Source organism: Benincasa hispida, chromosome 10 (genome assembly GCF_009727055.1).
Source record: "Benincasa hispida cultivar B227 chromosome 10, ASM972705v1, whole genome shotgun sequence".
Taxonomy (NCBI): Eukaryota; Viridiplantae; Streptophyta; class Magnoliopsida; order Cucurbitales; family Cucurbitaceae; genus Benincasa; species Benincasa hispida.
Window position 1 is genome coordinate 55,806,346 of NC_052358.1, and position 11,371 is coordinate 55,817,716.

Sequence of the window (11,371 nt, forward strand, 5' to 3'; positions counted from 1 at the left end):
TCACCCCTTTAGAGCTACTCGAGAGAGAGTCTAAAGAAAGAACCTAAGACTTGAGAGAGCTAGGTTAGAATCTAGACCTGAAAAAGTAAGATTAGATTTGCATAAGTAAGAGATAGAGACTTAGAGATAAGCTCTGTTTGCTAAAATGCATCGCATGCACCCTAGAAATATGATATGGTAGTATGCGGTCACCTTGTGTATGTGTGTGACATTCATCATCGCATAGATAAGAATAGAGGCTTAGACATAAGTTCTATAGACATCATCGCATGCGTTCTAAAACTAGAAGCTATAACATTTGCATTGAGAGATGACTTGCTGTTGTATGTATGTAGCATGATCGCATAACATGAACGCAATTTTAGGAAGTGTTAGCTAAATTCATTCTCACTCCGTTCCCTTGCATACTCATTGTACTTTCGTGTTATTGACTCTTATCTCCATTCCGCCGCATAAGAATCTATACATTAAACAAACATACCAACCAATGCATTGATTTATTTTTCACCGCAAAGTTATCAGAAATTACCATCGCATACTGTTTCCTTAGTCCTTGTGTTCGACCCTGGGCTTACCAGGCAACTTAGTAGGGTTTATACTTGGATCTTGCTAAGAAAACTTACATGCACAATGCATACTCCACCATCGCATTATACACCATTATACTATAACAATTATAATATAAAGATGATGCATGTCAATACTTTTTATGCATGCATAAATATAACTCTTATATTATATGATGCATGAGCATGCTCTTACATAATTAAATCATGCTTCTCTAAATTATAACATTTATAATAAAGAGATGATGCATGACCAATACATAACCTAAGGTGGGATGCATGACCAATACATAACCTAAGGTGGGATTTACTATATGTGCATTCCATATGACATAAAAAACCATACATCTTATGTAATAAATCAAGGATTGATGGACTGGGATGAACCTTCATAAAAATCGGAATGAAATAACCCTATCTATTACATATTCCATCGAGCAAACCGATTCACAGGCGAACCGGGTCTTGAACTACCAGGAGAACTCCATCATTTATTAAATGCCATAGGTAAACGATCACTCAGCGCACATTAGACAATAAGTGCAAAAGCTAAACTATCGCTTAGACAACAACGAGGCTGCGAAGCTTGATCGTCTAGGCGATCGCTTAACACGGCGAAAGGTAAATGATTTACCGTGTGTTGCTAAGCGATCGTTTAGTTAGTTACTAAGCGATGAAGCTTGCTGAGCTAAATGATCGTCTAGTGTGCGTGTTAAACGATACCCGAGCATCCGATACTCAGTGATCGCTTACCCCATCGTCTACAGGACCCAATCAACTCTTGATCGTCTTCTTCCTTGAAGAACAACAACCCTTGCTCCGAACTTTTTCACGAACGACTCAAGACTCAAACTAACTTTGAATTACAATCTCAATTGAAATTAATTATGCCCAAAAATGCAGGAGCCTTTACAATTAGCCAAAAATGCAAAACAATTAAATTAAACCGAGGATACATCCCAGAAACACCATTAATTTGCACATCCACAACAATGTAACAATTAAACAGAGCAAATATGCACCTACCATGAATGTATATACAATTCATTGTATCAATGAAATTGGAATATCGGAGCCTGGCTCTAATACCAATTGAAGGAACTCTTGAACAAGAGCATCCATGAGCATGTTGAGATCTTTCCTATTTCATTGTGACTGAATTATCACACACACATTCTAACAAATAGGTATGCAATTTAACATTAATTAACGGCATGCTTTCATAAATAAAATACAAGAGATTGAGTTCATGTACCAGTTGAAGACTGTTTTCACTTCAAACTCAACCCAGCGGAAGCAACCCTCTACGGTCTTTATCGCCCAACAAACAGTCGGCTACCAGCAGCATGAACAAGCAAGAGCGGGGACGACACCACCACTTAGATCCCTTGGTATTCTTGGAGGGAGAATCCAAAGAGAAATCTTCGATGGAATTGGTAGAGGAAGGAGGAAAGGGATGATTGTGTAGAATGACAAGTAAGGGGGAGAAGGCTATCGTATAGTGGATGCTTATCGTTTAGAGAAAGCTACACGATCGTGTAGGTTTACTAAGCAATTGTTTAGTAAAGAGTAAGCAATCGTTTAGAAAACTCGTCGCGCTAAGTAATCGTTTAGGAAAATTGAACGATCGTTTAGATAACGCGTGCGATCGTTTAGTACGCGAAGTGTGCGATCGTTTAGGCGATAGGTCGCTATCGTATAGGCTCTCGGTTAAACGATCGTTACGTTTTCATACCCTAAGCGATTTTTTCGAACTCTTTGCAAAATGAAACCAATTTTTATTTTATTCTTCAGTTACAATAACAGAATTTTATTTTCCCAATAACGCACGATTCAAGAGAAGTTTCCAACCAATTATCACATAATTAACCAATTAATTAATAAATCAATATAATCATATTCTATTCTTATCCTATAGTTTGATATCATATATCTACTATAGTAATTTCTCCTTTACATGATATAAATCATATTTATATTTAATTTCCCCCAAAAAATGTATTTTATACATTTAGTCAATTATATCATATATAATTAACCAGTTCAATTATATCATGTATAATTGAACTCTCTCTTATCAATTTGAACATTTCAAACTAACCCAAATACTGATTCTCGACTTTATCCAAGCTACTTAGGGGACTTTATGGACCTGTGGCTCGAAGCTCCAACGGTACGTGAATAGCTGATTAAACTCTTTAGCCACGAGATCCACCACCCGTTAACTGCCAGGCATTCCACTAAAGACCAACATCTGAACTTTTCTTACTACAGATATATTTCTGTGTCCATCGGACATAACCAATCATGAGTACGATGACCCTTCACAGATGCTCGTATGTATAGCTGGCCAATTTACCGTTTTGCCCCTGTAGTTACATCTCACTCCTTAAGTACCACTGATTCCTCTAATGAACAATACAACATAGTCCAGCTATGTGTGAACACCTCTCGGGCCAAGAGAAGATGTGAGGTGCCACATCGTTCAAGCCCTGGAATTAGCCTTTAAGGGAGCTATCTATCTACTTGTCCCTGCTTCGAGGAAGGAGTGAATTGCATCTTGTGTAGCTGAGTTCCCAGCTCTCAAATCAGACGAATCCCTAAAATAGTAGGTTTGAATCGGCGACCTGGCCACTCGCACCCATATAAATCAAAGAACTGCCCTTAATGGCAGGAGTTCCCAACTCAATCCCTCAACGCCCATCCTTAGTTGGTGTAGAGTAACCTCAACACTACCAACGTCAACTTTACCTACGTGCACGTGGTAATAACTAAGTACCATCATACATTAGGTACTATAGCCCGAATAACTTCTAAATCTCACTGTTCTTCGGTATCAAGTTCATCATAAGACTTACTCATTAAAAACATATATACATAAAAACATAGTAACATAAAACGTATGCTTCAACATCTTTATTACATAGCCATGAACTTCAAAGCATGCTTGTAACATAAAGTATATAAATACTTGAACATACTTTCATAAACATTCTTTTAAGCTAGCATGTGTTAATAGCCTTTTAAAACTTAGTTTTCTTGAAAATTATCATTTTAATATACTTTACATTAAAGCTAGCATGAAATTCTTTTGGATAAATCATGCATTTGCTAAATATTTAGGAAAACACTTAGTTTGTCATTCATAGCCTTAGGCCTTCTAGGGTTGATAGGCTTTAACCTTTTGGAGATGATAAATATGTTTAGTCAATGCCATTAGTCTCCTTGTGAGACTAACTCACCTAAATAAGCTTAATATTTAATTTAGATCATCATCTTTCAGCTCAACGCATACTTCTCTTATGCATTCGACACTTAGAATTTTTCTTTGTTTTGGGGTGCTAAACTATGCGGCCAACTAGCACCAATCATGCGCCAGCACCTACCTATGCGCCCATCCAGTTGCAAACCCACACACACTCAGCACAACCTTGCACTCCCAGCCTTACGCGCCTACTCGCACTGCCTAACGCACTTCGACACATTCTCGCGCAGAGCCTAACGCACTCCTTGCGCACAACTTAGCCCTTTGTGCACATGTCTACCAACCCCTTTGCCTGGCCGTTCATGCTACTTGCTTGCTCATCCTAAGAAGATGCCTTAAAATTTGAGCTCTAAATTCCTCGTGGTCTGACGGGAAACCTCCAATCTCTACCTCTGGCCTAGTTTCATCCAGAGTCTGACCTTCTTGAAGATTTCTTCAAATCTCAACTTGGCACTTTAGAAGATTCCTTTTAGCAGCCCTAATGCTTCAACTACACTCAATACTTGTTCAAATGGCTCTAGAATCACCTCAATAGCACAATTAGTTTGCTCAAACCGACCCCTTGAACTGAGGCCTTCCTTTGTATAACTAAGACTACATGCTGCAACTTAAGGCAAATCGTGCCAGCTAGCCCACTAAGTGGGATTAATTCCCTTAATCTCGACATTTGGCCCATTAGAGTGGGTGACTAAGCTAAGAACTCTCTCTAATCACCAGCACATGTTTCCTTCCTTCAGTACTTACCATTGTAAGGCACACCCAGTCGTACGCATCTACTTGGTCAGTGCATGCCTCAATCCGTCCTACGCCCATTGCCTTGCCCAAGGTCATCGCTTGGCTTCCCTTGCTTGCAACCCTTGCCTAGCCAACACATAATCACAACCATATGTCTAAGGCCTTCTTGTTCTGTTAGCGCATCCTTGCCCAACTAATCTCATATGAAGCTTGGCCTACGCATAGCTCATGCCCATCGTTTCTAATTTAACATTTGAATTCCTAGTTAAATTAAATTTAAAAAACAAAAACAAGTTTTTAGTTTTCAAAACTTAGGTTAGATTTTTATAACAGTAGATAACAAACGAAAAAATCAATAGATAGAAATAGTATTTACAAGCTTAATTTTTAAAAACCAAATAGTTATCGAATGTGATATTAAATTGTTATGAATTAGACTTGAAATAGTTGTGAATCAAAGACTTTAGTGTTCAAATAGATATTTTTTAAAATATATATATATAATTAATTTTTTTTAGTTCAATGGTTAGTTTCATAAGTCAATTGTAATAATAATCTCTCCATTTTATTAAATTTAATTATTAGAAAAAAGACATAATTTCGAGCAGTAATTAGACTCCATTTGAAATTGTTTGCAAGCGTGAAAAGAAATATGGAAGAATATTCATTGTAGACTATTGATAAAACAAATTCTTTATTAATTTATCTAGAATCATTTTTTTTCTTAACGTGCAAAAGTTAATAAATACAAGCTTTTAGATTTAGGGTTGTTTGTATTACCTAGAAAAAACTATTTTTCGAAAAGTCATTTTTTAAACACTTTTTATACAAACTGTTTTTTTTTTTTTTTTTTTTTTAAAGAAAACCTCATGTGTGGTTTCACAAAAGGTTCTAGGTGGTCACTGGAGTTTTCGTCGGAGGCGGTCATTGTTGGAGATGGCGACCGAAGGTAGTCGTCTAAGTTGGTTGTTGGTTTTTGATGATTGAAACTACATTAAAAATATAACATGACCAATAATGTATGCATATTCAGATTAAGAAACACTTTCATCCTTATTTTTCTTAAAACTCATACTAGGATCTTAAGGTGTTCTTACAGGAATTCATCAAAACAATCAAATCTCTTTAGTAATTTTTCAATGTAGTGTGAACATAAAGAAAATTTATTTTCAGCTTTTCTTATCTTAATATCAAGTATTACATTAGCCTCACCTTATTCTTTCATTTAAAATTGTGAAGATAGACATAACTTAGTATAATTAATAATATCTATATTTGTACCAAAGATCAGCTATCATCAACATACAAACAAATAATCACATAATCAGCTCCAAACAACTTTGAATAGACACATGTATCAGAACAATTCACTTAAATTTTTTTTTATTAAAGTGTTGTTAAATTTTTCATATCATTTGTTTAGGAGCTTGTTTAAGTCCATAAAGAGATTTTCTAAGTTTATATACTTTCTTGACCAACAATAATAAAACCTTCAGGTTGTGTCATATATATTTCTTCTTTGAAATCACCATTGAGAAATGTTGTCTTTACATCCATTTGATATATTAGATGGCCATGTATTGTTGCACTAGCCGCCTTTGTAAAGCACCTAAAATATGCTTTATTTGCCTTTTATTTAGATAGAGTTTCACTTATTTTTATTAGATTTGATGTTGTTTGTTAGTGATTTCTAATATATGAGTAAAAAGACAAGATTTAGAATTAAAACAGATCAAAACAGTCCAATAATGCATAATCGAGACAAATTGGACAAAGTGTCTTAAGTAATAAAGAAAAGAGGAGAAAAATTGAGTTGTGCCTAAAACAGCGCTGCAGCACCAACGTGGTGTTGGCTCGGCACATTTTCCAAATGCAAAACAAGAATTGGAGCTACATAGCTACGCGACACTAGGGTGACGCTGCGATGCTACATTGTAGTGACACCTCAAATGCGCGCCAACGCAGGCGGTGGCGTGGCACTGTCCTTTAGCATCACGGCGTCGGTAGAAATTTGAGAAAAAAAAAAGGTGTTCTTTTTTTCTAAAACTTTGCTTATTTAACCTACAGTTTTGGCTAGTCACCACATTGAATTTTTGAGTTTTTTAGGCCTAGAGTAAAGGTTTAGAGTAAAGTATGGAGTCTTCATGATATCGGAGTGATTGAGGATCGTTCGAGGGCCAAATCCATCTTGGAGACACAGTCAAAAGCTGAATAACTCTTCTTTTCCATTTGGATTCTTGAATTCTTTTATGTATTTTAGTATTCTTGATATAGTTCTATCTATGGAAGTCATGTTAGGTTAAATTTCTCATAGTTTTAGAGGTAGATGAATTCTTAGATTTAATTGTTGAACGTTTTGCTTCTTGAATGTTAGTTTACATTTACGCTTTCTAGCATGACTGTTCTTAATACTTTTGAATGTTTGATCAATATTTGAATGATTTCATGATTCAAACCTTGCTTGAGAGAGTAGGCTTGTGGTTAGATAATATATGCTAGGCTATTGTTTAAAAACACTAGCATAATCGGACAACGGTTGAGATTGTTGATGAAGAATCTTAATACCTTTGCTTAATTATATCTAGTTTCAAGAGATTAGTAATTAGTAATTATGTAAAAGAAAAGATTAATCTTGAGAGGGACAATCTGGATAAAAGACTTCTAGATCTAAGTGTTGTGTTAATTTGTTCGAGAGTTAAAACAATTGCGTTTAGTAATGCATTTGATGAAATTTATTCTCTAATATGTCATGTTGTTAATAATCTTCATATTCGATCATTTTTATTGTTTTCTTAGTTTAGTTCAATTAATTTATTTTCCATCGAAGTCGGTTCCCTAAATAAAATTGGAAGAATCTTTGAATAGCTAAAAAATATAATCAATCTGATTCCCTGAGGACAATATTTGGCCAATACCATTTTAAACTATATTATTACTCGACACGTACGCTTGCGCGTATCAGCCTTAAACTGACCCTTCTTTTGTGAAGATTCACAATCTATTTTCCTTTACTATTGAACCCGTCTTTTGCATTAGAAAATTCAACAATATTAGCATTAACATAATTTAACAATAGTAAATTCAACTTATCTTTCTTAAGTTCGCCTCTTCAGTATGCATGTCATTGATCAGCTCTTGCAACGTTATATCTTTCTTTGTATGCTTCAAATGATTGTAGTAGTCACTCCATGAAGGTGAAATTTTTTTTAGCAACACATTTGCTTGAAGAATTTCATAAATCTTCATACCCTCAAACACCAAACTTTGACAATTACCTTCAACGATGACCACCTCTAATCATCTCCAGCAACTACCTTTATTTTTCAACTCCATGCAACTGCCACCTCCGACGACCAACTTTGACAATCACCTTCGATGACCAACTCTGACTACCAACTCCCTCGATCACCTCCAATGACCAACTCTACTGATCATATACTAAGAAACAAAAAATAAATAAATAATTTGGTTGGTGTTGGAGCATATCGTCGATGAAGTTTGTCGTTAGCGGTAATCTGTGAGTGGAGTGATTGGAAACATTGGAGGTAGGGAGGGAGAAAAGAGAAAAGATAGAGTTCCTTGATTAATGTGCAAACTTCAATAGTAGTATCATTGATCTTCATTAATTTGTTTTACCCAATTTTTGTTCTTTTTCTAATTGCAATATAGATACATATTAAATGTCCTATTTTTACTAGATCTTGCACTACTATTGAAATGGTGAAGTAGCAAAAGCAAGTGATTCATATATGAGGGTTTTTTTGTTTTTTTTTGAGTTAGTAGTAAAACTTGTTGCAATTTACTCATTTGTGGCAACACATGTTTTATTTAGTTTCTTTGTAAAAAAAATGTACCAAGTTTAGTTTTTAGTTTCCTTGTATTTGTCTTTTGTCTATTCGGGGACATCTAAAAAGTTCTTTGTATTTAGTTTTTTTTGTAAAAATATTATGAACTTTAGCGTTACTAGTTAGAGCACACATACAATGCATGTGGTTCCAAATCTTTATAACATAAGATTTTAAATAAATATACTTTTAGTTAAATTTAAATAATATAAATATTTAACGTCAAATTTAAAAATAATGAAAGATATTAGATAACTAAAACTATATCACTATAGGTATGTTTTAAATTCTCCCCTCTTAACCATTTTTAATATACTATAAAAGATACGTGTATCGCACATCGGTAAAATTTATTAGAATTTAAATTTCTATGATGAAATTTGAATATTGAATGAATATATATTTCAGTTAGTTTGAATAGTAAGTTTTTGACATAAATTTAGTAATAAAAAAATTGCTAAAACTATACGTATTTGCTTCAGGTTAATTTAAAATAAAATAAATTAAACATTGTTGAAAAAGAGATATTTTCATTAAATTAAATTACTAATATATTTGACCTTAAATTTTAAAATAATGAAAGAGATAGAAATGAAAAAAAAAATGATAAATAACACTAAAATACATATAATGTAATTGAAATAAAAGTTACAAACTAAAATTTATAAAAAAGTAGAATGATAAAATATTACTCATATGGTTTGTTTCGTTTTGTTTTTTATTTTTTTGAATGGATTAATCTTCGGAGGGAAAAAAAGAATGATGGAATGTTGAATTATAGAAATTTGAAATAAAAATAGCTTAAATAGATATTAATTTTTTAAAATTATTTAATCTTGTATTAGCCAGATATGTATTTTTAGTATAACATACGTAAATAATTTAGAAAATTAACGTCTACAATAAAATGGTACAAAATTTTACTTATTTTTTTTAAAAAACTATTTATTGTTTTTTTTATTTTAGGCAAATATGGTCTTACTTTCTAACAGAATATTATGTGCTATTTATAAGTAAATAGTAAATAATTATATTTTCTTAAAATACAAAACAAAAAAAGAAGGGTTTGAATTACATGTATTTTTAGTTGTCCATAAGTAGTTTTATCTTCTTAAAATAAACAAATAAAAATGGTTTAGATACACCTATTTGTATTCAATACTAAAAATAAAAATAATTTTTTTTAAAATTTAGATTCAAAATCAACACTTTTTTTTATTCTGTATCTTTACAAAAATTGTTTAGATACTTTATTAGAAAAAAATAAAAAAATCAAGTTCAAAGTTATAGAATTGTTTATATATAAAATCTTATTGTCAAGATTTGAATGTTGATAAAATAAAGAAAATAATAATAGTCATATTTAACTAAATCTCTCCAAATTTGAATTCAATCATTTGTTATTTTTTATTCTATATGTTGACTTAATACAATTATACTTAAATAGATGAGAAACAATCTCCAAAAGAAGAAAAAAGAAGAGAGAGAGAAAAAAATAGATAAGAATAAAAAATAAAAAAAAAAACCCAATGCGACATTCCAATGCAAACAAGTGTAGATCAATATACAATAAATTTTAAAATTGTTGATCGCAAAATTTTCAAAGAAAAACAAATCTACACATCATAATATGCTTAAAGAGATGAAAAATCGGTACTAAAAAAATATATATGACATACCTTATTCTTTAGTGATACGTTTCTCTCTATGAAAGGTATTCTACCGTAGAATTCATTTAGAAGTATTGAAAAAAGTATAAAGGATAGATGAAAAATCGATTAAAAAGAAAAAAAAAACATAGATGGCATACCTTCTTTAATAATACGTTTCTCTATGTGAAAGATGTTCTACCATAAAATTCCTTTAGAAGTATTGAAAAACTTATGGATGAGAGATGAAATGTCGGTACTAAGAAAAATATAGATGACATATCTTCTTCAATAATAAAAGATGTTCTACCATTTTGGAAGGATTAAAAAAACATATAGATGATATCTCTGTAAAATATGAGTAGTTATTCAAAAGAGGTGCTTGACTGAAAATATATTTTGATCTATCAATTTGTTAAATGCCCCTTAAATAGGAGTTGATGGTAAAATGGGAATAAAATTAAAACTGAAGGGCAAAATGGGGAGTCTAAAATTTTTTCCATTTTGCCCCTTTTAATATAGTATACATATAAAAGAAATCTATGACTTTGGTTTCAAATCATCTCAACTATAATATGATATGCTAACTCAATTGTGTGAGCCATATAATGCTTTGAGAGAGTGTTTTTTTTGTAATTGGGATCAAGGAGAGATTTCTTGTAATTGTAATAATTTTTTACATAGTGAAATTTTTTCTGGTCCGTAGTTTTTTCTCCAGTTTGAGTTTTTCCACAATAAGTGGTATAGTGACAATAACCCTCAACAACGACGCAAAAAACTTGTATAACAAACAGGCACACATCAAAGTAATGAAACCACGGCCAAGTCGAGTATCATTCTCGGATATTGATAATTGTAAATTTGCTTACCTATCATTACTAGCTCCCTAATTTTATCCAATAATCGACTTGTTGATTCAATTTCAAATTAAAGCAAAGTAATAAAAAATCAAATACTTCGATGGAAACATGAATTTCCAAATTAATTATCAACAAATAGAGTACTTAATAAAAATAGCATGAGTCTAGAAGTCTAAATTTGAAATATCTTTTTTCAAGTTGAATCCGTTGTAACTCTAGCATTGTAATTTGAATCACTTCATAATTTTCATACTAGCACAGCAATAAAAAGACAAGTTACATTTCTTGTTATCTTCCTATTATTTTCATGTATAATATCTCTCTCGCAAGTAGAATATTTAGCCTAAGAACAATCAATCAGTGGCCACGAAAGAATAAATATAAATAAGTTAAAATGCAAATGAATTAATAAATATCCAAACATCAATAATAAATCAAAATTCAATCCATG